The 24,997-nt window shown below is 34.7% G+C and overlaps 1 protein-coding gene across 1 annotated transcript in view; it reads left to right on the top strand.

Annotated features, from left to right (window-relative positions):
* Positions 1 to 24,997, top strand: part of LOC105537767 (interleukin-1 receptor accessory protein-like 1) — an 847,405-nt gene that overhangs the window by 673,981 nt on the left and 148,427 nt on the right. The gene's annotated exons all lie outside the window — the stretch shown is intronic.

Genomic DNA, 24,997 nt, shown 5'->3' with positions numbered 1-24,997 from the left:
GGATACTTTTATATTGTAGATAACGTTGTGGAGAGGTAGAAGAACTATTGTGGAGTCTGAAGAAGTAACAAAGTTCTAGATGTTTCCAATTTGCTCTACGTTAGCAAAAGAAAAAGACAAACACAAATAGGAAGTATTGGCCGTGCGTGGTGGCTCTCACTAGTAATCCCAGCACTTTGGGAGGCTGAAGCAGGCAGGTCCGTTGAGGTCCGTAGTTTGAGACCAGCCTGGCCAACATAGCAAAACCCCCTCCCTACTAAAAATACAAAAAATTAGCTGAGTGTGGTGGCGTACGCCTGTAGTCCCGGCTACTTGGGAGGCTGAGGCACGAGAATCACTTGAACCTGGGAGGCAGAGGCAGAGGCTGCAGTGAACCGAGATCATGCCACTGCACTACAGCCTGGGCAACAGAGTGAGACACCATTTCAAAAACAAGAAAAAAGAAAGTGTTAATACAAGTTATATCACAAACAAGATAATATAAAAAGCTATTGCATGTCAGTAAGAAAAGTGTGGGAACTTTCCAGAACGCTCGATGAGAGGTGGAGGAGCCGTAACTGCCTGAGCTGCACACAGCTCCGTGCTCCTTTCTACTCCCTCACACACTGGCCTCAGCCGGCACCAGCAGTAGAAGATGGTGAAAGAAACAACTTACTACGATTTACTACGATGTTTTGGGGGTCAAACCCAATGCTACTCAGAAAGAATTGAAAAAGGCTTATAGGAAACTGGCCTTGAAGTACCATCCTGATAAGAATCCAAATGAAGGAGAGAAGTTCAAACAGATTTCTCAAGCTTATGAAGTTCTCTCTGATGCAAAGAAAAGGGAATTATATGACAAAGCAGGAGAACTGGCAATTAAAGAGGGTGGAGCAGGTGGTGGTTTTGGCTCCCCCATGGACATCTTTGATATGTGTTTTGGAGGAGGAGGAAGGATGCAGAAAGGAGAGGCAAAAATGTTGTACATAAGCTCTCGGTAACCTTAGAAGACTTATGTAATGGTGCAACAAGAAAACTGGCTCTGCAAAAGAATGTGATTTGTGACAAATGTGAAGGTAGAGAAGGTAAGAAAGGAGCAGTAGAGGGCTGTCCCAATTGCCGAGGTACTGAAATGCAAATAAGAATTCATCAGATAGGACTTTGAATGGTTCAGCAAATTCAGTCTGTGTGCATGGAGTGCCAGGATCATGGGGAGCGGAGCAGTGCTAAAGATAGATGTAAAAGCTGTAACAGAAGGAAGATAGTTCGAGAGAAGAAGATTCTAGAGGTTCATATTGACAAAGGCATGAAAAATGGCCAGAAGATAACTTTCCATGGTGAAGGAGACCAAGAACCAGGACTGGAGCCAGGCGGTATTATCATTGTGTTAGATCAGAAGGACCATGCTGTTTTTAGTGAATGAGGAGAAGACCTTTTCATGTGTATGGACATACAGCTGGTTGAAGCATTGTTTGACTTCCAGAAGCTAATATCCACTCTTGACAACCGAACCATAGTCATCACCTCTCATCCAGGTGAGATTGTCAAGCATGGAGATATCAAGTGTGTACTAAATGAAGGCATGCCAGTTTATCATAGACCAGATGAAAAGGGTCGCCTAATCATCGAATTTAAGGTAAACTTTCCTGAGAATGGCTGTCTCCTGATAAACTGTTTTTTTCTGGAAAAACTCCTACCCGAGAGGAAGGAAGTGGAAGAGACTGATGGGATGGATGAAGTAGAACTGGTGGACTTTGATCCAAATCAGGAAAGATGGCGCCGATATAATGGAGAAGCATATGAGGATGATGAACGTCATCCCAGAGGTGGTGTTCAGTGTCAGACCTCTTAGTGGGCCAGTGAACAAGCCTCACTGCTGGCATTTATTGTGCAGTAGTGAATAAGTGAAGGACTGTAATCATAATATGCTCACTACTTGCTCTTGTTTTTAATATTCAACTGTAGTAGTGTTTTAAACAGTTAAATGAAGAATAAACGCAAATATAAAAGCTCTGAATTTGCCCTGTATGTATGATGACTTCAGTGTGCAAGATGAAGTTTATTACGTGTAAAAACTACAAAGAAGTTCCCCTAGCATTTGTAGGCCAAACCTTGTAATTGACTTCAACTATGTACGTGGACAAGCTTAGACTGAAATTCTAGGTATATGTATTGGCTTTAGTGTAGGACCCCTCATTGTTAAGCTACGAAAGTAAAACTCTGTATTTAACTGGCAATGAGGAAAAAAAAAAATTGTAGAGAAGTACTCGTCTTTATACTTCTTTGTATTAAATGGGATTCAATGTAATGCCTTTGCATTCATTCTATTGCCTCAACTGTTACTTGAAGACGGCGTAATATATAATTTATCCTGTAGTATCAGTGGTAAAAATGATACCTTTCTGTGGGAGGGTTTTACCATAATATACTGCTTCTTGAAGGCTTGCACTTCCAGAATTGTGTTTCCTTCTGCTGTGCCATTCATATATATATGTATATATCCATATATATCTTGACGAGTCCTGGTCATTTGCCCTCCTCCTTGTCTATCATGATAAGCCCGAGTAGTGACTTCAGAGCTGGGTAACATAGAAAGTAAAGTGAAAAGACCTTTACGTGTAGAAGTAATTTGCATAAATAATATAGGAAGGTGTTCTTTAGGTATGTTACAGGATTACTTTAAACCATTTGACTTACGCTCCAAAGTAATGTTGGTATTTTAGCAAATTATGATGAATAGCTTTAATTGTATGTTTAAAAGTCTCATATGTTCACATGCTTCAATTGGTATCAGAATTTAAGCAATTCTTGAAAAAAAAAAAAGTAAGAAAAGTTCAACTCAATGCAAAAACGCCCATATGATATGAATAGACAGCTCATAGGAAAGGAAAATCAATTGACTTTGAAATATATGAAAATATATTGAACCTCATTTGTAACAAAATAAACATAAATTAACATTAAATATTTTACTCATCAGATTAACAAAGTTAAAAAATGTTGTAGAGAATTAGGTGTTCGTACACCGCTGATGGGAATTTAATTGTTAGAGTCTAAATTCAGGTACGTCAGCAATACCTATCAAGAACAAAATGATGTATACTGTTTTGGCAATTCTCAAATTTATCTTGCAAACGTACTCATTCATGCCATCTCATACTCATTCATACACATTCATGTCATTGTGTGTCTATGTGCATGCAGCCATTGTGTTCTAAATTGCATGAGATTGGAAATATACATCAATGGAGGACTAGTCAAGAAAGTTATTCACAGAAGAATGTTATTTCTTGGGGCAAAGAATACACATATTGTGATAATGGAATACCTCTGGCCTGTTTATCCTTGGGTTAGGCTAAGGGATTGTCTCTAGGGAGGGGAACTCCCTAGAGTCTGCTGGGGAAATTGCATTGGGTCAAAAATTTTAGTTTTCAATTTACACAGTTTTATAGCTTTTACATTTTATATCTTATGGCCAACTCACAAGAATACTTAAAACTAAAGGGATTCGAGGAAATTATGAATTCTAATAATTTATTTTGTCTGTGACTATTACTGTGTATTGAGCTAGAATTATTTTTGTTGTATTAAGAATCTGGTAATAGTGAACATGAATCATGAGAGAAAAAAATTTTCACAGATATTTTGAGATCTAACTGAGATCATTTGATAGTGTTTCCTTGATTAATATTCTTAAATGATTATGGAGTGGGTGTTGTGACGTAGAAATGCAATAACCCATTACCGTATCTCGTTTACACCCCATTAACACTGACGGCACTCTGTTACTTTATTTTCAATTTTTTTTCCTTCAGAGTCTCAGTTATTTAACCATTTTCCAATTACTAAGTGATATATGAATCTGACTCACATTCTGTATTCAGAATAATGAAGATCGAAATATGTATTTCTTATTGCAATTATAGATTACAGTAGTGAAAAATGGGCTTCAGAGTATGAAAAAGTGGAGAGCAATTCAAAATCTTATATGAATATGAGAGAACATTTTTGTTATAATTAGAAAGCCCCAGTGGCCTAATTTTCCTCCTTAATGCTGAGGGATATTTTTGAAAAGTATGTAGAAGTTAAGGTACCAATTGCCAAAACAGTGAAATAAAGAAACAGTGTAAGAAATAAAGATAAATGAAATTCCCATGTATTACACAATTTACATCAAAGTATTTTTCTAATTGGTATTGCAAAATGTTATATAGGAAATTTTACACATCATCTTATATATCTCTTTACTTGAAGTGTTAAAGTGATTTCCCACATAATAATTCAGAAAATTACGTATAACCTGACAAAACTTAGACCTGTAGACTCTAGTTGTATGTAGAAACTGCCAATAACTGCTAATTCATTCTCTTAAATGTACCCCAATCTATATCTTGTTTACTGGGAATAGCACCTTCTTCTCTTTCTTTGGACTTTATTTCACTGGAAAAATAAGTCCTAAAAGGAATAACAAAGAAAACTACAATTGAGAAATAGAAACAACAACAACAAAAAGTTTAGCTAAATAATTAAAGATATTTGATGAGCATCCTGGGGATATCAAAGTTAATGAATTTGAGTGAGTAGGATGGGCATTCATCTCTGATTCCCACCTTTCAGAAGAATGAAGAAAGCATTGAACCGTGAAACTATGGCTTGTGAAGAGTTCCGAGGGCCAGTTTACTGAATACTGAGAACGCCAGTTTTTTAAGGCTTCTCATTACCTTTTAGCATTTGGAACCCAAAGTAGAGAATGATTGCTTCTGAAATAACGAGAGGTCATTTCCTCTTCCTTCAGATATCTTCGCAAGTGTTCTTTCATTCCTTATGCTGCATGATATGTAAGATAAGATTTAGTTTTCATCATTGTATCATTAAAAATAAGAAGCTTTCTGCAAGGTAAAAGAAGGGTATTCAGATAAAAACAGGAGTTTACTTTGATACTTCCATGTAAACTCCTGTTTGTATCAGCAGTGGTATCTTGGCTGTTGTCCAGCGGTTTAATTGGCTCTTGTTTGCCTAATCTCCTATAACAGATAATGTTATTACAGAATCGTAGGACTCCAAAATTTCCCATCAGACAAAACAAGCCTTTTAATGAGAATCACTTTGTTTTACCTGGCATTTGGCTTGGTTTGAGCCACCTCAATCCCATCTCACTTGTGAGCAATGCATTATTTTTCCTAACAACCATGCTCATTCTAAGCCAGGAAACATTTTTTTGGATCATTTCTTTTCTGGAATGATTCAAAGTTCAGGAAAGTAAAATTGGGAAGGAATTTAAATTAAGCTGAGATGGGAAGAAGACATAATTAAATTGGACTTTATTACCTCTGTTTTGCAACTAGGTTGATGTTAATTGGTATCTCGAAAGACAGAGCACTATAACATTTGCTGTTTTTGAATTTACATAAATTTATTCTTCAATAATACGTCAGCGTATGTAATTTGTCTAAATTCTCTATCTTTTATTTATCCATTTAGTAGTTCTTACATTCAGCCAATATTTGGTGAGTGTATGTTGTGTTTAAGGCACTGTTCTAGGCACTGCTAATAGAGTAAAGCAAAACAAACCAACAAACTCAAAATAAAGTCCTAACTGTAATGGAGCTTATCGTTCAGGTAGTGAAAACTGTTTTAAGAAAAATAATATATGGGAATAACAGTAGACTGTGTATGCAAGGGTAGGTCAGTTATATTTATATACCTATACACACAAATACATGTATGTATTCACATCCATATATATCTACATAGATATAGATTATAATGTTATAGGATGTCAAAAAGAATCTTTTTGATAGGCTGACTCTTGAGAGAATTAAAAGGAAGAGAAGGGGCAAGACATGTAGCCATATGGAGAAAAGGAAATGACAGGCAGCACACAGAAAGTTGCAAAAGCCTGAAGTGAAAGCATGCTTTGTGTTTAAGGGGCAGCAAAGAGTGATGTGAGCTGACGGAATATGCTAGAAGAGGAGATGAGAGAGACAAGGTGGGAGTGGAAAAAGTTCAGTAGGACTTCAGTGACAAATATTTAGGAATGGATTTTGTTAAAAAACATGTATACATTATCGTGGTTAAAGATGGAAGCAAATATAGTGTAGAGAAACCTAATATGTTTCTGTGGTTGATCACTAGATTTCTCTATCAGTTTCCTACTAGCCAAGGCATAAAGGGTAATAAAGATGTTGTATGTCTGGTTAAATACACTTTTTAAAGCAAGCAAGTATACCAATTACTTAGGGAAATTGAAACAAAATTACAAAACTATCATTGCTCTTGCTTGTCTTCTTTGTTAGCCACACAAATGCCTCCTCTTTAATTTGTTGTTGTTTTGCTTCTTCAGTTTTTATTAAATAAATTTCCACACTTGAGACACTGTGTAATTTCATCTAGTTTTAAACAAGATTGTAGATGATACAATCTTATGTCATTTTTAAATTGTCTACTACGATACTGAAATTTTCATCACTTGCCTTCAAATATGAGTATGTTTTTATTTCAATCCCAAGATTCAAGTATACAAATCCAGTGTTTTTTAATGGAAAGAACATATTAAAGTCTTCATATACCAAGAGAAAGATTACTTCTCTTAGAATACTGACTGTCTCTTACAACCACTCTTTTATAAGTAATTTTATAAACTCTTACATTGGGACTATTGTAGTTTCTTATTGATCGGGTAAATGTTTTCTCATGTCTATAACAATTCGAGGTAAAATACACTACAATCCCCAGAAATAAACTATATTTTCTAGTACTAAAATCATTATTCTAGTAATTTTTAAAAATAATGTTTATTATTGTCCATTATCTGAGAGATACCTCTCATTACCGCTCTCCAAAATGACAAGAAAATGAAATAACATGTCTAACATTATTGTTACCTAATGTTTATAAAAATAGATAAACCCAAGAAACATATTGAAAAGTGTTAATTGTATGAAAAGTTGGATAAGAGAAAAATATCCCTTATAATGAAAATCAGTCATGCTAGATGATAAAGTGGTGCGATTTAAACAATTTTCTGGGCATTGTATTCTCAAATGGATAATGATTTAAGCAAATAGATTAAAAATAGTATAAAGTAATGCAATAGTAAAATAAGCATGTTGAGTAAGAATAGTTAAGTTTTAGATAACAAAAGGCAGAAGACAAATTAAATCAAAATAATGTAGAGGCAAGACAATGAAAGCTAAGTAGTCTATGGAAAATTGTTAGGAGGCCTGAATTAATTAATGATGATAATAGTAATAACTAACGTATATATGTAGTGACAGGAATCGATCAAAGTGTTTTACACAAACTCCTCATTTAATTGGCACCACAACTCCTTTAGGTTGGTATTATTATCATTTCTATTTTATATATGATGAAACTGAGAGCACCTAGAGGGTTAACCGGTTCCTACTACTCAAAGGCTTTGGGATATAAAGTGTTCAGTGATTAATGTGTTTGATAAAGTTGACGATTTGGGGTGCATCATTTTATATCAACTGTAGTAGCTGGACCTGTCAGGAGACCAGGGAAGAGATTATTAGAAAACCCTTGAAAGAAAGTAGGACCTTTATCAGGAACTAAACGTGGAACTATAGATTTAGGTGGTGTAAATGTCTTAGGGGAGCTGAAAAATGGCAGGAATTTAGGTGAAAGATAAATAGGTGAGTAGCACCAGTTGAATGTATAGTATCAACGAAAGTCACATTTAAAGATGTTTAGCCATAAAGCAAATGGACTTGTTATTTAGTGAGACTTAAAAGGTAAATCAGTAAGTTGAGAAAATCTCATCTACAATGGGAAAATATAATTGAGCTTAGATTGGATATAAAAGGGCAGAAGTGGAGAGCTAGATCTATGTGTATTTATCCAGGATTTGTTATGAGCACAGAGAAAATGTAGGAAAAGAAATTCAACAACTGAAATAGCAAAAATTTAAATGAATCTAAACAAAGAAAGCTGCTTATATTAGATATATTTTCTGGAGAAAGATATAGGTGTCCTGTCTTAGTAAAATAGGAACTAGAAAAAATGCCACCATCTTTCAAAATTTAATATTTTCTTGCTACAATTTATGTTTATGATTTATAGTTATGTATATGATACTCTATTAAGAGGCATCTTATATGAAACAATTATCATATCCATTGCAAAACAGAATACATATAAATATTTCTGTGCATATGTGTAGATGGGTTTGTGTGTATGTGAGAGAGAGTAAAGAGGTGGAGGGAGAGAGAGAGAGAGACAGAGGCAGCAATTTCTAAGTATTTTTAAATATGGAGGGTTATAAGATTTTATTCATGGAGAAAAAGTCTTGTTGCAGTTCAAGCTGTATGCATTCATACAGTGGACTACTACTATGATGAAACTGGAGAACAAGTCAAAACACTTGAGTGGAAGCAGAATAATCATACACAAGACAGATGAAATATTCGAAAGTCACCTTGAAATGAATATAAAATTGCTGTTGGCAGTTTGACAGTGACAGGAGTCAAGAAATGATGCTGCTGTGAAACCACAAAAGGTTCAATTGATATTTTAATCTCAAATACCATGTCTGAGGAGAAAGCCTGAAACTAGGAATTGTTTGTAAAAGTGCATCTGTTGATAGATTTCTGATTTTGCTGCTGCTTTTCATTTTTATCCTCTTATGGAGAATAATAATAAAAGTAGTCATATTTTTAGTTTATATTGCTCTTTAATTTTTTCTTAAAATGAATTTGAAGTTTTTAGAGGCAAGAACATAATACGCTCTGAAATTGTGTCATTAGATTAAAAAAAATTATTGGAGATGTTTTTCTTGTTAGACCACTGCTTTTCTTAAGATGTGAAGTTGACCTTTTGAGTTTTTAGTAACTATGGTATTTGTGTGTGTGTGTGTGTGTGTGTGTGTGTGTGTATGTGTGTGTGAAATATTCATTATATTTGTTCTTCTAAAACTATTTTCTTCAGTTCTAGGTTTCCTAGTTTGGAGCAGAATTCTATATTTTTCTTGTTTTATAACCTAGGAAGGGCATAACATTATTTTGAATATTTTTTCCCTCTTCTCCCTGACCCATGTAATCACCTAGCTGAATCAGGCCTCCCCAGAAACTGATTCTTGGTCGTTGAAGTATCTCATATGACCCCCATCCCACTTATTCCAATATTAACCCTATCAAATTCTCAAATAAACTCTTACTTATTTTCGTGGCCTCTAATCTCCTTAATTTTTTAATTTGAGATTCAGAGTGTACATGTACAGCTTTGTTACATGGGTATATCGCATGATACTGAAGTTTGGGCTTCTAATGATCCTGCTGCCCAAGTACTGAACATAGTACACAAATAGGTAGCTTTCTAACTTTTGCTTCCCTCCTGTCTTTCCCCCTTTTGGAATCCTCAGTGTTTATTGTTCCCCTCTTTGTGTTCATGTGTACCCAATGCTTAGCTCCCACTTATCAGTGAGAACATGTGGTAATTGGTTTTCTATTCCTGCATTAATTCACTAGGATGATGGCCCCCAGCTGCATCCTGGTTGCTGCAAAGGACATGATTTTGTTAGGTTTTTTTTTTTTTTGTGGTGATGTAGTATTCCATGGTGTATGTGTACCACATTTTCTTTATCCAGTCCACTGTTGATGGGCACCTGGCCTGATTCCATGTCTGCTCTCATGAACAGTGCTGCAATAAACATATGAGTGTAGGTGTATTTTTACTAGAATAATTTATATTCCTTTGGGTATATAACCAGTAATGGGATTGCTGGGTGGAATAGTAGTTTTGTTTTTGGTTAATTGAGGTATCTCCGAACTGTTTTCACATTAGCTAAACTAATTTCCATTCCCAACAACAGTGTATAAGCATTCCCTTTTCTCTGCAACCTCGCCAACATTTGTTATGTTTTGACTTTTTAAAAATAGACATTCTGACTGACGTGAGATGGTATCTCGTTGTAGTTTTGATTTGCATCCCTCTGATGATCTAATCTCCTTTAAAAACTTCCTGCATCTTCCTGAAAATATATATATTGCTTGATTAATTAGTTTATTTTTCCCTTCCTCTTTTCACAAAGGATTGCTGGCTGCTTATACTAAAACCACATATGATTAAATAACGACAATTTCAAGGACACAAAGGATGTAAATTAATCATATGAAAAGGACAACAATGTTACTGTGACTATTTTTCTTACTATCATTTGAGCTTCCTAGCAGGGAATAGAAAAGGCAAGACACAGTCTGCAATGAAGGACTCAACATAAGATAGAAAGATATGTCAATTGCTGATTTTGTTAAATTTTATCCAGTCGTTTTATTCTAATGCCTCTGTTTTTTCAACTATACAGTGAGGATCATGCCTACCTTGTAGAGCTACTATAAGTAGTCTGATAGTTCTGTCACACATATTTCAGTGTGCTCTTCACATTTATCCACGGGTAGCTTCCTAGATCATGGTCAGTTTCACAGGATCTTATCTATATAAATGATGATGATGATGGTGATGATAATTGCGGTGATTACACTTAACACTTATTGGTAACTTGTCAATGGGAAGTATGGTAAATATTTTCTTGGCTCACCTCATTGAATCCTGAAAACAGCTCTATACAGTGGGTACTTTTAAAATTCTCATTTTGCATTGAGGAAACCGTAGGGTGAGTGACATGATGTCCACACATGTAATTTGAATCTGCTATATGTTTATATATGGTATGTTTGAATTCATAATGATAATTATGGGAGAATTACCCTGTTTTCTTACCTCCTCTCACTACTGCAACTTATTAATTGAATAAAATATGAAAGTAATAAATTCAGAAGAGACAGTTATATTTTTCAATGCTCATTATTTCAGTAAAATATAAACAGCTCACAGAAATATTTGAAAAATAGTGAGCCAAACACATTCATTTCATTTTTCCTTGTTCTTCTTTTAGAATAACAAGCTTAGTATGTCTCTGAAACTTTTTGCAATCTATCCGGTTATAATGTTAGCACCAGTGTATCTGTAAGTAATTTTTTTTGCAATGTTTGCTCTGATGTACTACATCATTTGAGTGCATGGGCAGATATTAGCACCAATAAAAATATTAGCTAAACTGATTTCAGTTCAAGAACCTGTACATTGAAGTTGTTTCATTTCTGTGTTTACATCTCTCTGTTCTGTACAAAAGCAGCATCGTAAACGATGTAGATAAATAATAGTGACATTTTATCTCCCTTTCTAAAGTTGAATTCCAGAAGGTAGGAAACATCCTTTCATGCTTACATTACCATGACAAACTGAAAGAGATAAATCCCCAATGGATGGGATGAGATGTGGGAGTTAGGGGATTAATGCTTTGATGCTTCTTCCAATTTATTTCTCCTATTATATGTGTTAAAAATATATACCATATGTCATGCAGCATGTTTTAATCCCATCAAAATGTCTCACACAATTCCTTAGGGGATATGCTTTTTGCTGCCAAGTTTTCACTGCTAGAATGCTGACTTACTATTCCTTTGCAGAGAGCTTCATGGTTTATTTTATGATAACATGTTGTTATAACTTCTCTGGCTGTAATTTTTATAAGGAGAATTAGTCCTGGGAGAATTTATTTTGAGAGTCATATGCTTAATGGTGACAGAAAAGGAGAGAAATATTTCCAAAAAGCAATGTATCCTTCAGTTGTTTTAATAGAACAGAAATTCCTTTGACAACATTTGTGAAAGCCTTTATTATACCCAGCATTTAAATTCAGTCCTTGAACTGGGGTTTTCCCAGATCATTTGAAGGTCAATTTTGGAATAGTTCTTGTGTCCTATGACACTTTTCAATGATAGCACTTTACAGAGGGAAACAAATTTAAGGCAAAAGGTCTCTTTTAGCAATACTAAGTATACATGACTTATAGCAGATGACAAAAAAAAGCTGCATGTAATTGTCCTAGGGGGAAGTTTCTTTGTACCACGTTGTTGCTTTAAAAAAAAAAAAATGCAAGAAACAAAATTTCACATGTACCCCATAAATAGATACAAATATAACGTATCAAACAATTTACAAAATAGTGTATAACAAGGTGAGCGATTAGGTAAAGAGGACAACTTGAACTAGTTTTCACTTCACAAAAAAACAAGGTTAAAACTTTACACCAGGAATTAAGAACATGTTACGTTCAGGTTCCTCTGTGTGATGTTTTAGTTTGAAATCTCAATATCCATAAAGTTACCATTTGTTTTATACAACATTGTTCAGCTAAGTCACATAGGCTAGTACCCACTCTGGCCCCCAGGTATTTGATTTTCACCAATCAGGGATTACTGCAAGATTTACTTAAGTACTGAAATATAATAAAACCAAAGTTATGAGTTGTTTCTTGTTTTTTGTTTTTTTTTAGAAATTAAGTTGCTCCTAAATGTATGCACCCTGTTTCCAATCAAGCCTTCTAAGTATAATAACATTCCCCCACAGAGACTCTATTAGCATTTATGGGCTATATTAAGTAGAAATAATACACACACACGAGCACAATTCCAGAGATGCCCTTTGAGTTTTGCTTTACTTATTGGAAGATATAGCCTAAATAGATGTCAGGTGTGCCAATAGAATATATTTTTTTGTTCCATAAAATCTGCTGGGCATGGTACAAATGCTGTCTTTTAAGCCCTTCAATGGGACTTAATAAATACAGGGATGCAAACTGAGGAGTTACTTGACATCGTAACATCATTGGCAGTATATTGATGGTAAATACGAAATAATTTGTTTCTCCTCTCCCCAACTCTAACCTCATAAGTTTCACACATATCAGACCTTAGCTTCTCTTTGTCAGACTCAAATTGGATTTCCTTTTCTATCATCTCTAGACTCAGACTTCTATGACCCTAATTTGGCAGCTCTTCAAGGGGTTCATGGTGTAAGCCTTTTCTATTTCTAACAAAAAACACAGCTCAAATCTTCTTCACATTAGTCAATACTGTTTGAAGTTTCATTTTCCAAAAGACACCATACTTTCTTAACTCAATTTTTAGAATTATTTTTACTTTTCTATACTGAATAGCTAGTAAGTTTTAATTTTGAGTGAAAAGAAATTGGTTTGAATAAAAATTATGCATTAAAATTCTCCATAACTGGACTTCATAGTCAAATATAGGAAAAAAATAATATAAACTATTTTATATACTATTAAATAAATGGGGCGTTTCTTTAAGCCACTGTTATTTATAATTTAGGTTCTACTTCTACATTTAGGTATTTAGTATATACTCCTGTTGGACAGATTTTAACGGAGTTCAAATTTCTTCAGTGGTGTTCTCTTTAGCTTAAAGAACTGTGTGTCACAAAAATCTGAAAAAAATATATAAGATTAATTATGATTTTTAAATTTAATTGATGCTGGATAAATTTAATTAGAAACAAAATTTCAAAATTGTATTACTACTAGAAATTCTCATCTGATCTATATATGAAAATATAGTCAAATATTTAAGGTTGCCTATATTACAGAAGGAAATGGTAAACTGAGGTTGCAGCTTCTTATGACATATAACCTACACATGGTATCATGGGTCATTTTGCTTGTTTCATTTCCCATTAGAGGAATTTTAATGAAGGAGGCCAGTAAAACATTGATTAATAAGTGTTGACGTGAAATACACTTACTGGGACATATAAAGGTGGCAAGCGTACGTAGACTACCCCCTACCATTATTATATTTTTTAATTCTGTGAGTATGCAACTCCAGAATAGTAGAAACCATGGCCTTTATCTTTTTCCCATGACAGTTACTTATCCAGCATTCTCTTCAATAATTCTACAAGATGTAACTCTTGAGACATAAATCCTATTAGTTTGGTAGACAGTTATTATAGCAGTGATTTTCCTTATTTTTCACCTCTTTGTCCCAGTTCATTCTTATTAAGATTTAAATGTTGTGGATAATTTATTTTACCAAATGTTATAGAAGACAGAGAAATTAAAAGCAAATGGCTAAAGCTGACATAAGGTGTCAAGAGCTAACTGAGGATAAAACTCTAGTCGTGCAGACTTTAGTCACTGTATTAGTCTGTTCTCATGGTGCAAAGACATACCCAAGACAGGGTAATTTATAAACGAAAGAAGTTTAACGGACTCACAGTTCCACATGGCTAGGGAGGCCTCACAATCATAGCAGAAGGCGAATGTGGAGCAAAGTCATATCTTACATGGCGGCACACAAAACAGCTTGTGCTGGGGAACGCCCATTTATAAAACCATCAGATCTCCTGAGACTTATTCACTACCATGAAAACAGTATGGGGGAAACCACCCCCACGATTCAGTTATTTCCACCTGGCCCCTCCCTTGACATGTGGGGATTGTTACAATGCAAGGTGAGATTTGAGTGGGGACACAGCCAAACCACACCAATCGCCTAGGTAAGAGGAAGTCAAATGGCTGGTGTTCCCTGAAAAGTGGGTGTGCTGCGAGAGGATATGTGTGATACATGTATGTGTGCATAAGCAGAATCACAAGATTAATGGATTTTAATAAAAGATGAAAAAATAGTACGCAGAATACTCTATCACCCCAGTTTGCTTGATTGATCAATTGGCTTTCAGTGTCATAACTTTCATTCTCATCCCACTTATATAGTTAATTTTTATATTTGTAATAAAATGTATAGACAGTAAAAATAATATAGTAAATACATTATATATAATAAATATAATATAATGAACTGAATAAATAAAATAATCTTTTTATTTCCTTGCTTTTATAGATATTATCTCCAAGAAAATCATAGGGGAAAACTTTAAACTGTTACTGTTAGTCAGTCCCTTAATCAGAAAAGTACCCTAAACTTTTTTTCCAACTTGAAGTCAACTTTCCTAGGTGTGATTTTAATGGCTGCAACACATGTCTCTGCATGATTCTCCACTGTTGCCTTTCAGATTGCTGTGATTTGTTTTTAAACTACAACCATGTACATGCAGATAACACCTTCAATGTTATCTGATAAATGAGATAAATTGTAGGCAAAAGAATAAATAACCCTTGAAGGGTTATAAAGAGCTTGAAGCTCTTCATAAATGTTTTTAATTTAAGTTTCCAAGAGACTTGGAATCAATTCCATGCCCTCGGCTAAATTCTTAATCTTCCTTGGAGACATGTTCTTCCTCCAGACCTCCTCAATTTAGTAAGTGGTACCCATACCCACCCTCTTGCTCAACTCAAAAACCTGGCTGCCTCTTTCTCCCTCTCCCTTACCCCTGGTTTTTGCCATTCTACGCTATCATTATGTTTCGTTCCCTCTACTTCCTTGCAGTGATTTCTATCACATTTAGAATAAAATCTACCTTTTAAAAATATATATAATCTGCATGCTGCCCACCCCTCTAAGAGATCACTAACTCCCAGGCACACAGAGCAGACAAACTCTCCTGTACATGCTGTTCATCTGTTTGGAATGTTCTTCTCGCACTTTCCGTGTCTGGTTTCTTTTTGTTCTTCAGGGGTCAATTTTAATGTTCCATTTACGAGGCCTTCCTGGACGACCTCTATCTGAAGTGGCTATCCTTCACTTGCATAATACCTTTCCTTTCTTTGGTGCCTTTTTTTGCAATGTATAATATTATTTAATATGTTTGTTGGCTTACTTGTTTAAATATCTCTCTTTACAACTAGATACACCCATGAAGGTTGCTACCATGTCTGTTTTGTTTACCAGCATATATGCCATGCTAATCATGTTGCCCGACATATTGGGTTATAGTCGATTGGATTGCTTGGGTTTTTGTCCTGGCTCTGAAATGTATTAACTGCTCTCCTTGGGTACAAATGTAAGACAAGCATAATGATAATACCTACTATATAGGGTTTTTTAAAGAATAAATCAAATTATTCATATACAGTTATTAGTCTAGTGCTTGACACAATATACGTTCTCAATACTTTGTAGTTACTGTTATTTTGTTCTAGTAGGCATTCTTGAAACATTTTTTTGAATGAGTGAAATAATGATTTTATTTTGTGATATAAATAAGGTAATTATTTTGTGATAATTACCTCTTTGGTGTATGAGTATGCCATTTTTACCCCAATCTTTATTGCTTTGAGTATCATCCTTTAAGTTACTAATAGGCGGCTGGGCATGGTGGCTCACACCTGTAATCCCAGCACTTTGGGAGGCCGAGGTTGGCAGATGACCTGAGGCTGGGAGTTTGAGACCAGCCTGACCAACATGGAGAAACCAAGTCTCTACTAAAAATACAAAATTAGCCGGGCATGGTGGTGCATGCCTGTAATCCCAGCTACTTGGGAGGCTGAAGTGGGAGAATCTCTTGAACCCGGGAGACGGAGGTTGTAGTGAGCTGAGATCATGCCACTGAACTCAGCCTGGGCAACAAGAGCAAAACTCCGTCTCAAAAAAAAAAAAAAAAAAAAAAAAAAAAAAAAAAAGAAAGAAAGAAAACAAAAGAAAAGTTACTAATAGGCTAAAAATAAGAATAATGCTCATGTTTTTACTTCCATACAATTGGTTGTTAGAGGTGAAACCTTTTCCCATCTGCACAAATTTCTGGAAGACTAGAAATGTTTCTTCTTTCACTAATATTTTAACTGTGGAGGTATCTATTTGAAAATGTAAAATCCAATAGATAATCAGTGAGGAATATAACCTAGATTAACTTTTTTTTTTTTTCAAAATAACCAAAGCACACTCAGTTTAAGTTTTATGTTAAAGTGAGCCAAATGCTAGTTACCAAAATATTGGATGGCTATGCATATAATCCTTTGCTGATGAGTAATTTAGCATCAATTTAGATATGTTATTTTTTTTTCTTCCAGAGACTCGAAAGCATTAAGGCAAGATTAGAGGTCATTGTCCCTTCTTCTGTTATCAGTGGTCCCAAAATATGTGTTTATGTCACCATTAGAAACAAATTGTTCTGTCTTATAGTTATTGATTTGTTTGTACCTCCTATTAGAGAGTGATTTCACTAAGGGCAGACATTATGTTGTATACTTTATTGATTTGGAAAGCAGGCAATAAAGAAAGAATGAAGGACTGATTATTGGGCATTTGTTATTAATGATCTTAACTTATTATTTTCCTCCAAATGAAAATGTTTTAGTGAACATAACCTGGAAAATCAGCAAGAGCAATTCAGTTAATACTCAGTAAGCTTGAAGAGGTTGAAGCAGAAAGTGTTTGTGTCAGTTGTTTTAACATAATTCCTAGTAAAGATACTGAAAGTATCCCTCATGATAATGAGAAAAATCCAGAACAAAAAGCTTGATTAGTCCTACAGTATTTGCCTGCTTTGACTCTGACTGTGCTTAAGTATATCCAGGCATGCTGTGCAAAGTACAGAACTATAATAAAATAATCCCTAGTCCAATCATGGGCTTATGTTACTAGCATAAGTCTAGTTTGTGGTTTCACCTGAAGTAAGAAAGCATTAAGTCTTCTTATCACACCCAATCATCCATATTAGGCTTGGGATAGAAAAGGCACTAGAGAAGGAAAGGATAAGATTTAGTCAAGGGAGTAAGTACTTGGTTTTATTACAACTATGCTAGAATTGGCTCACCAGTATTAATTAAGTGCTTTTTTATTTGTACATTCATTCATTATTCTCTCTCTTTCTCTCTCCCTCTCTTTCTCTCTAGTAGAGCAATGTTAAACAATGTATTCTTCTTTTTTTAAAGTTATAGATTTATAAATTTAAAATGTTCTGATATAGTGTAGCTCTCCAATTAGGGAGAAGTAGAAACATATGCTGCTCAGCTTTTCTAAAATCTTTTAAAGTAATCAATTAGCATATGGGTTAAGTTTACTTTAGATGGATACACACATGCACTATATATATTTTTTCTTTAGACATATTCAGGCAGTGGATAAAATTTCCTTTTTCTATCATTTGCTCATGGTACATTAATGCTGATAGTATTTTATGCTATTTTGTGTTGATGCTCTCATTACAAATTGGCCCCAAAATAGTCTGTATTCAAGAGCATGTATTTTTTTCCTAAGTATACTATGATTTGAATAGAAGCAGAAATGAGTGTTGCCTTCTTTTGTGAATTTCTGGGAGGGCATGCTTCCCTGCAGTCTCTGGAATGTGTGTTGACATTTTTTGTTCCATGATTTCCCATACGTAACACTCCCTTTTGATAGTGAAGCAGTGAGGGAAAGTTGCAAAGTTCCATCTGCAAAAATGCATTATCTGAAGTGGAAGAAGGGAAGTGAAAAGAAAAGATTCAAAGTGTTTTGTTTTAGCTCCAGTAGATATTTTATAACAAGACCTCTAAAAGAGTGTGAATATAATATAGTTAACATAAAATTTATTTTATATAAATATATTAATTTATAATTTTCAAATATAAATTGTTTTTACTATATAAGCAATATAACATTGACCTAAAAATTGAAAAAAATATAAACTCTCTTCTCCGAAACTGGGTTCTCAATTACTCTACATGTACCTGTTTATAAAATACAAAACCATCTAGATAATCACTGCACCACTATTTGTATCAAACTTTGTTTCTTAGCCATCCTAGAGTGCAATCAATATCATTGATCTTTTCGAAAAACCAGCTTTTGGTTTCATTAATTTTCTTTATTGTTTAGTTTTGTTTCTTTGATTTTTTTTTTGTATCATTTTTGAGACCGAGTTTCACTCTTGTTGCCCAGGCTGGAGTGCAGTGGCACAGTCCCGGCTCACTGCAACCTCCACTTCCCAGGCTCAAGCAATTCTCCTGCGTCAGCCTCCTGGGTAGCTGGGATTACAGGTATGTCCCACCACACCCAGCAAATTTTTTGTATTTTAGAAAATACGGGATTTCTCTATGTTGGTCAGGCTCGTCTCGAACTCCTGGCCTCTGGTGATCCAGCCTCTTGGGCCTCCCAAAGTGCTGGGATTACAGGCATGAGTCACCTCGCCCGACCCTGTTTCTTTAATTTTTAGATAAGGATCTACCTTTAACTTATGAATATAATATATATGAATTTATGAATATTATGAATATAATATTAATGTCATTGTTGTAGTGTGATAACTATTTTAATTCACCTTCTTGAAATAGATAACCTTTGACTTTTGGTTAGATTATAGATTTATCTGTTATTTTGAAATGTTCAGAAAAAGATAAAAGATAAATCATAGAATCTTTTTAAAAATTGTTTTATTCCTGTGTTAATGTGTAGTTTTAAATATTTGTTTAACAGTGTGTACTAATGAAGCATAATAGATACCAAAATGTTTTCATTAGGGACAAATGTTAATTGTGCTGGAAGGAATCACCATTTATGACCTGAGAGGTTGAGATAATGCAGGCAGAGTAAGACAATACATGAGTAAGCAAGTCCCCCTCCCAATAGTAATCATCATTAATAGGAACTCACTGCATTTAGGGCTATGAAATATATGATGGGTTTGAAAAATTTCCAAAGTGGAACCCAAATGGATATGTAGATTTCAGTATCATTATATACTTGGAAATTGAGGAAATAGTGTAGAAAAATACAAACTGGAAAAAAATCTTATCAGGTCCCCGGGTTTTACATTTTGTTGTTGTTGTTTGTCAACTTATAAGCAAGTGCGGAAAGAGTAGAATGAGCAGTGAATAGAGGAGAATGTAATAATGTGGAAATGTGATTCATATAGTTTGTTTGGTGTGAAGTGGATATTCTCATGCGCTGCCTAAAGATAAATACATTGGCACAAACTCTATAGAAGCAATCGGCAAAACATGATACTCTTTGACTGAGTAATCTTCCTTTTGGTATTCAAGCTGAAAGCAAAATCAGAAATTCAAACAAAATGTATATAAAATGAGATTAATCATGATGCTATATATTATAATGAAAGTTAGATAATATTAGGATGCATTTATGAAGTGAATGTATATACAACGAACTTTTCCAAATAATATATAAAGAACAATGTGCATTATGTCATATTAATAGAAAATGAAGAAAATGAAATCCAGCTTCCTATAATTATAATTATGAAAATATTTAATGAGGCTCTTTTTCTTAGGTTCAAAGTTCAGAGCCAATCAAATTACTTCATTAAGTGTTTTATTATAAGGATGCATAAGGTTCTAGTTCAAAACTTAAAAAGCAGTCAAGAATTAAGTTCAAGGGACTTGCTTTGACCTCTCGTTCTTTCCTTTATGGTCTCTTAATTTCTCTACTTTTTCTAAGCTTCTCTCTGCATATATCCTCACTCCTATCTCCCTAAGACTAGCTTTCTCTACTTATTCATAGGTTCCCCCTTATCACTTTAGATTACATGTGGTCATCACAACTTCTTTGGCTCTAAGTCTACCTTAAGCCTTTTGTTTATACTCAGAAAGGAGGACTCTGATTGGACTAGCTCATCTTTTCTTATTAAACCAAGACATAGGTTACTTGCCTGCCTATGAGTTGGCTGCCCTCGGTTAAGGGGCCATCATAGCACCAGTCATTTCTGGTCTGACCATGGGGATGCATAAATAAACAAATGGTCTTACCTCTCCAACCTCTTCCTCGATCACTACCTACCCTAGGACCACAAACTCTTTGTTCTATCCAAGCCACTCTTTTCCAAATATACCTAATCATTTCACTATTCACAGTGTTAACCTGCCTTTTCTGACTTCTTGAAATTTCCATCACAGAATGCGATTAATCTCAAAGCCTCATCCCTTGCATGCCCTGATGAAGGACTCTTTTAGTTTCCTAGGAAAAGTTAACACGCTGATAGTGCTTTGTTTCTGATTGAATACGTTCACTTCTGGCATTGTGTCTCCACTATGAGAGTGATGTACATGAACTACTGAATGTAAACAGTATGCCTTTGATACCATTTTGTTGTACAGTTTATGAAAGAAAGCTATGATACCATAGGGTTATTAACATTATATTGCTGAAGGTAATGTTAAAAACAATACATATATACACACACAAACACACACACATACATTGCACAGCCAAACTTGGCATTCTATCTTCCCCACACATGAGAACTATCAAAGTATCATTTCTGAGCTGTGTTGTTTTTCTCCTACTTGTGCCCTAATTCTAATAGTGGAAGAATTTTTTTTTAAAGCAAAGCTGTTATCTTTTAAACACTGGAATTAAATGAAAAATTCCATTTTCTTCATGAGTCAGTTTTTTTCAGGGAATATTTTCAGCAAATGAACAAGCTCCGCATTCAATCCATGCTTTGTTTTAGTAGTTTCCTTGGGTGGACTAGTTTCACCAAATGCCATGTATAAATCGGTCACATAGAACAAGAATTTATATTTCCACAATTGTATTTGGAACTTTGAAACTTCCATTATCTCACAGAACCCAGAAATTGAATTGAGGCTTTGTTACTAAGCCCGGTTGTAGCAACAGACTTCGGTGTCAGTAGCTCAATTTTCTACTTCTTTGCATCAAATTTTCTCTTGAAAGTGATGCATGCAATACAGAGAATGGCAGGGAGGAGCCTCTGTGAAGTGTTAAATACTTGGTTCACTGGGTCCTATCAGCAGGTGGGGCCTGTGGGGAGCTTGTTTATCCAGCAGAATAATCCCATTATGAGGACAGTGATGTAGAATAGTTTGCTTCCTACCCCAAAACCACTCAAGGAAACAACTGAGTGAATGATATTTTTCCAGTCCCTGTATTATGCTATTATGACTTGCAATAACCGGCAGCATATTAAAACAGAAATCAGGGTCTACAGTTACTCTGTTGAATGAAGTTCTGAAATTTCAAAGGTGTTGATTATTCAGTATTTTCCAATTTACAGAATAAAAGAATATGTGATTGACTATTTCATGGCACAGTAATGGAAATAAAGAGAATGAACAGGCTTGATTAGTTTCAGAGTAAATGCTTATTTTTCATAATTGCATAATTCTCAACTGGGTCTCTGTGTACGCCGGGGTGGCCTTTTCTGTCAGATACAAAGATAAGAACTTGGCATTGAAAATTAAGGAACAATAAAAAATAAATATGTGTGCATGTGTGTATATGTGTGCGTGCACATAGCCTTGTCATCACTAAGAACAACCCACCACACAGCCTTGTTTAGCTTTGAAAATATCTATGAATACTATATTGAAAAAACAAATTAAGGTTTGGGACAAACGTCCCATCTTCCTCGTGACAATATGCTGGGAACAGCTGTAAGCTTAGAATAAAGCGGGGAACGCTGCTTAATGCGCTGTGCAGTAAGCTTATCCAATGTCTTAGCCCAGCTAGAACAGTGCCTAGGATACAACAGGCACCTTGTAAATATCTGTTGAAATAGAGGATGAATCAGTGAACGAATCAATGAATGCTTCTGTCCAAAAGTAACACCGACTAAATGCTGTAAAATCATTCATCCTCCAAAATTTGAAATATTGTTGGTTGTCTGAAAAATATTAAAGGAAAGGGACATGGTATGTCCACTAAGTGTCCGAAGTCTTAACCTTCGAAGGATGTATCAAGAAACCCAACTACAGCTTTTTGGTAGAAAGTAGCTAAAGAAAGGATTCTGAATTGGATGAACCATGAAAAGCGGTAATTTCCTCTTTGAAGGTATTTATTAGCCATACAAAAAACATACTTTCACTCACTGAGAATTTAAACTTTTATTTAAATATTAGTGATTTACTGCATTAAGTGTTATAGTGAGATAGCATCTGCTAGGCCAGAAAATTCCTCTAGTTTTTGGTTTAATCGCTGTTAATATGCAGACTATAAAGATAATCTCACTGGTAAACCAGTGATAAACCAGCACTTGATAATCTTTTAATTGCTAAGTAACACTGAGGCAGCTTACTTTTGGCTTTGGATTTAGTAGGTATTTATATTAACAACTGGCCAGTACAGCTTTTCACATAAGTACTTCACCTCAAATTTATCAGTCCTTTAAAATGTACAGGAATTTATCCAACTCCCATAAGCTGCACTCTCAAAGATAGGGGAAAATAAAACCAAAAGCAACAAGGATTGAATCAATGTAATTTTCTGCTGTTTAAGCATAGGTTTCTACTTACCTTGATTATTTAAAGAATGCCTGAAATCATGCCAATAATAAAAACCCTGGAAAGTAGAGTTGAATTCAAGACAACCTTCTTCTTTTTTTTTTTTTTTTTTTTTTTTTTCTGTGCTGCCATCTTCTCTCACCTGAACTATTGCAGTGATCTTCTAATAGGTCTTCTTTTTGGTGTGTGTCACCTACAATTTGCTGTCAACCAAGCAGGCAGAGAGCCTATTCTTAACAGCTTTGTTGAGGTATAATTGATATACAGTTAATCACATATATTTAAAGTGAGCGATTTGGTATGTTTTGACATATATATAAACTCATGAAACTATCACCACAGTTAAGACTGTGAACATACCCATCGCACTAAGAGTTTCCTCATGGCCTTTTCTAATGCTCTCTCCCTTTCCTTGCTATCCCAGATAACCACTGACTCGCTTTCTGCTACTATAGTTTGCATTTTCTAGAGTTTTATATAAATGGAATCAAACAGTATGTACTCTGTTTTGTCTGACTTTTTTCACTTAGTGTAATTATTCTGAGATTCATCCATGTTACATGCATAAATAATTCATTCTTTTTTATTTTTGACTAGTATTGCATTATATGACTACATTCATCATTTGTTTATTCACCTGCTGGTAAAATTTAGATTGTTTCCAATGTGGAGCTACTTTGAATAAGGCTGCTATGAACACTTGTGTGGACGTGTGTAGACGTAGTGTTTTCTTTTCGTAGTCAAATACCTAGGAATGAAACAGCTAGATGAAGTGAAGTTAATCCAATTGTTCTTTTATGAATTATGCTTTTTGTGTCTTATCCACGAAATCTTTGTCTAATCCAAAGTCACAAAGTTTCTCTCCTGTCTTTTCTAAAAGTTTTTATAGTTTTATGCTTTACATTTGGATCCATGATCCTTTTGAGGAAAATGTTTGTGTATGGTAGAATGTATGAATCAAAGTTTAGATTTTTTTGAATATGGGTACCCAAATACTCCAGCACCATTTGTCTAAAAGAGTGTCCTGTCTGCACTGAATTGCCTTTTTGCTTTGTTGAAAATCAGTGGCAAATATATGTGTGGATCTATTTGTGGACTCTCTAATTTTGTTACATTTATCTATTTGTCTATATCTTGATGATAAGAGTTACTAGTTTGATTATGGTAACTTTATGATAAATCTTGAAATCAGGTAGCGTAAGACTTCAAGCTTTGTTCTTTTAAAAAGTTATTTTGAATATAGCAGGTACTTAACATTTTTATGTGAATTTTAGAATTAGCGTGTTCATTTGATTGTCATTGTATTAAATTTATATAACATTTTGGAGTGAATTTACTAATTTTTTTAAAAAAAAATTTCTGTTTTACATTGAGGGTTCCACGTGCAGCTTTGTTACGTAGGTAAATTGTGTGTCATCCGGGTTTGCTATACAGGTTATTTCATCACCAATGTAATAAACATAGCTGATAGGTAGTTTTTCAATGTTCACACTCCTCCCCCGCTCCACCCTTAAGTAGGCCCTATTATCTGTTGTTTTGTTCTTTGCATCCATGTTTGCTTCATGTTTAGCTCCCACTTTATAAGTGAGATCAGGCAGTATTTGGTTTTCTGTTCCTGCAGTAGCTTGCTTAGGGTGATGACCTCCAGCTCCATTGATGTTGCTGCAAAGGACATGATCTCACCGTTCTTTATAGCTGTGTACTATTCCATGACATATATGTACCACATTTTCTTTATCCAGTCTACCATTGGTGGTCATGTAGGTTGATTCCATGTCTTTGCTATTGTGAATAGTGCTGTGATGAACATATGTATACATGTGTCTTTATGATAGAGTGATTTATATTCCTTTGGATATATACCCGATAATGGGATTGCTGGATCGAATGATAGTTCTGCTTTAAATTCTTTGAGAAATCACCACACTACTTTCCACAGTACTTGAACTAATTTATCTTCCCACCAACTGTGTATAAGCGTTCCCTTTTCTTTACAACTTCGCCAGCATCTTTTATTTTTTAACTTTTAAATAATAACCATTCTGACTGGTGTGAAATAAT

The sequence above is a fragment of the Mandrillus leucophaeus genome, unplaced genomic scaffold (assembly GCF_000951045.1).
Source record: "Mandrillus leucophaeus isolate KB7577 unplaced genomic scaffold, Mleu.le_1.0 Scaffold1026, whole genome shotgun sequence".
NCBI lineage: Eukaryota > Metazoa > Chordata > Mammalia > Primates > Cercopithecidae > Mandrillus > Mandrillus leucophaeus.
Note: the sequence above shows the minus strand (reverse complement) of the source record. Positions and strands in the feature narration are given on the sequence as shown.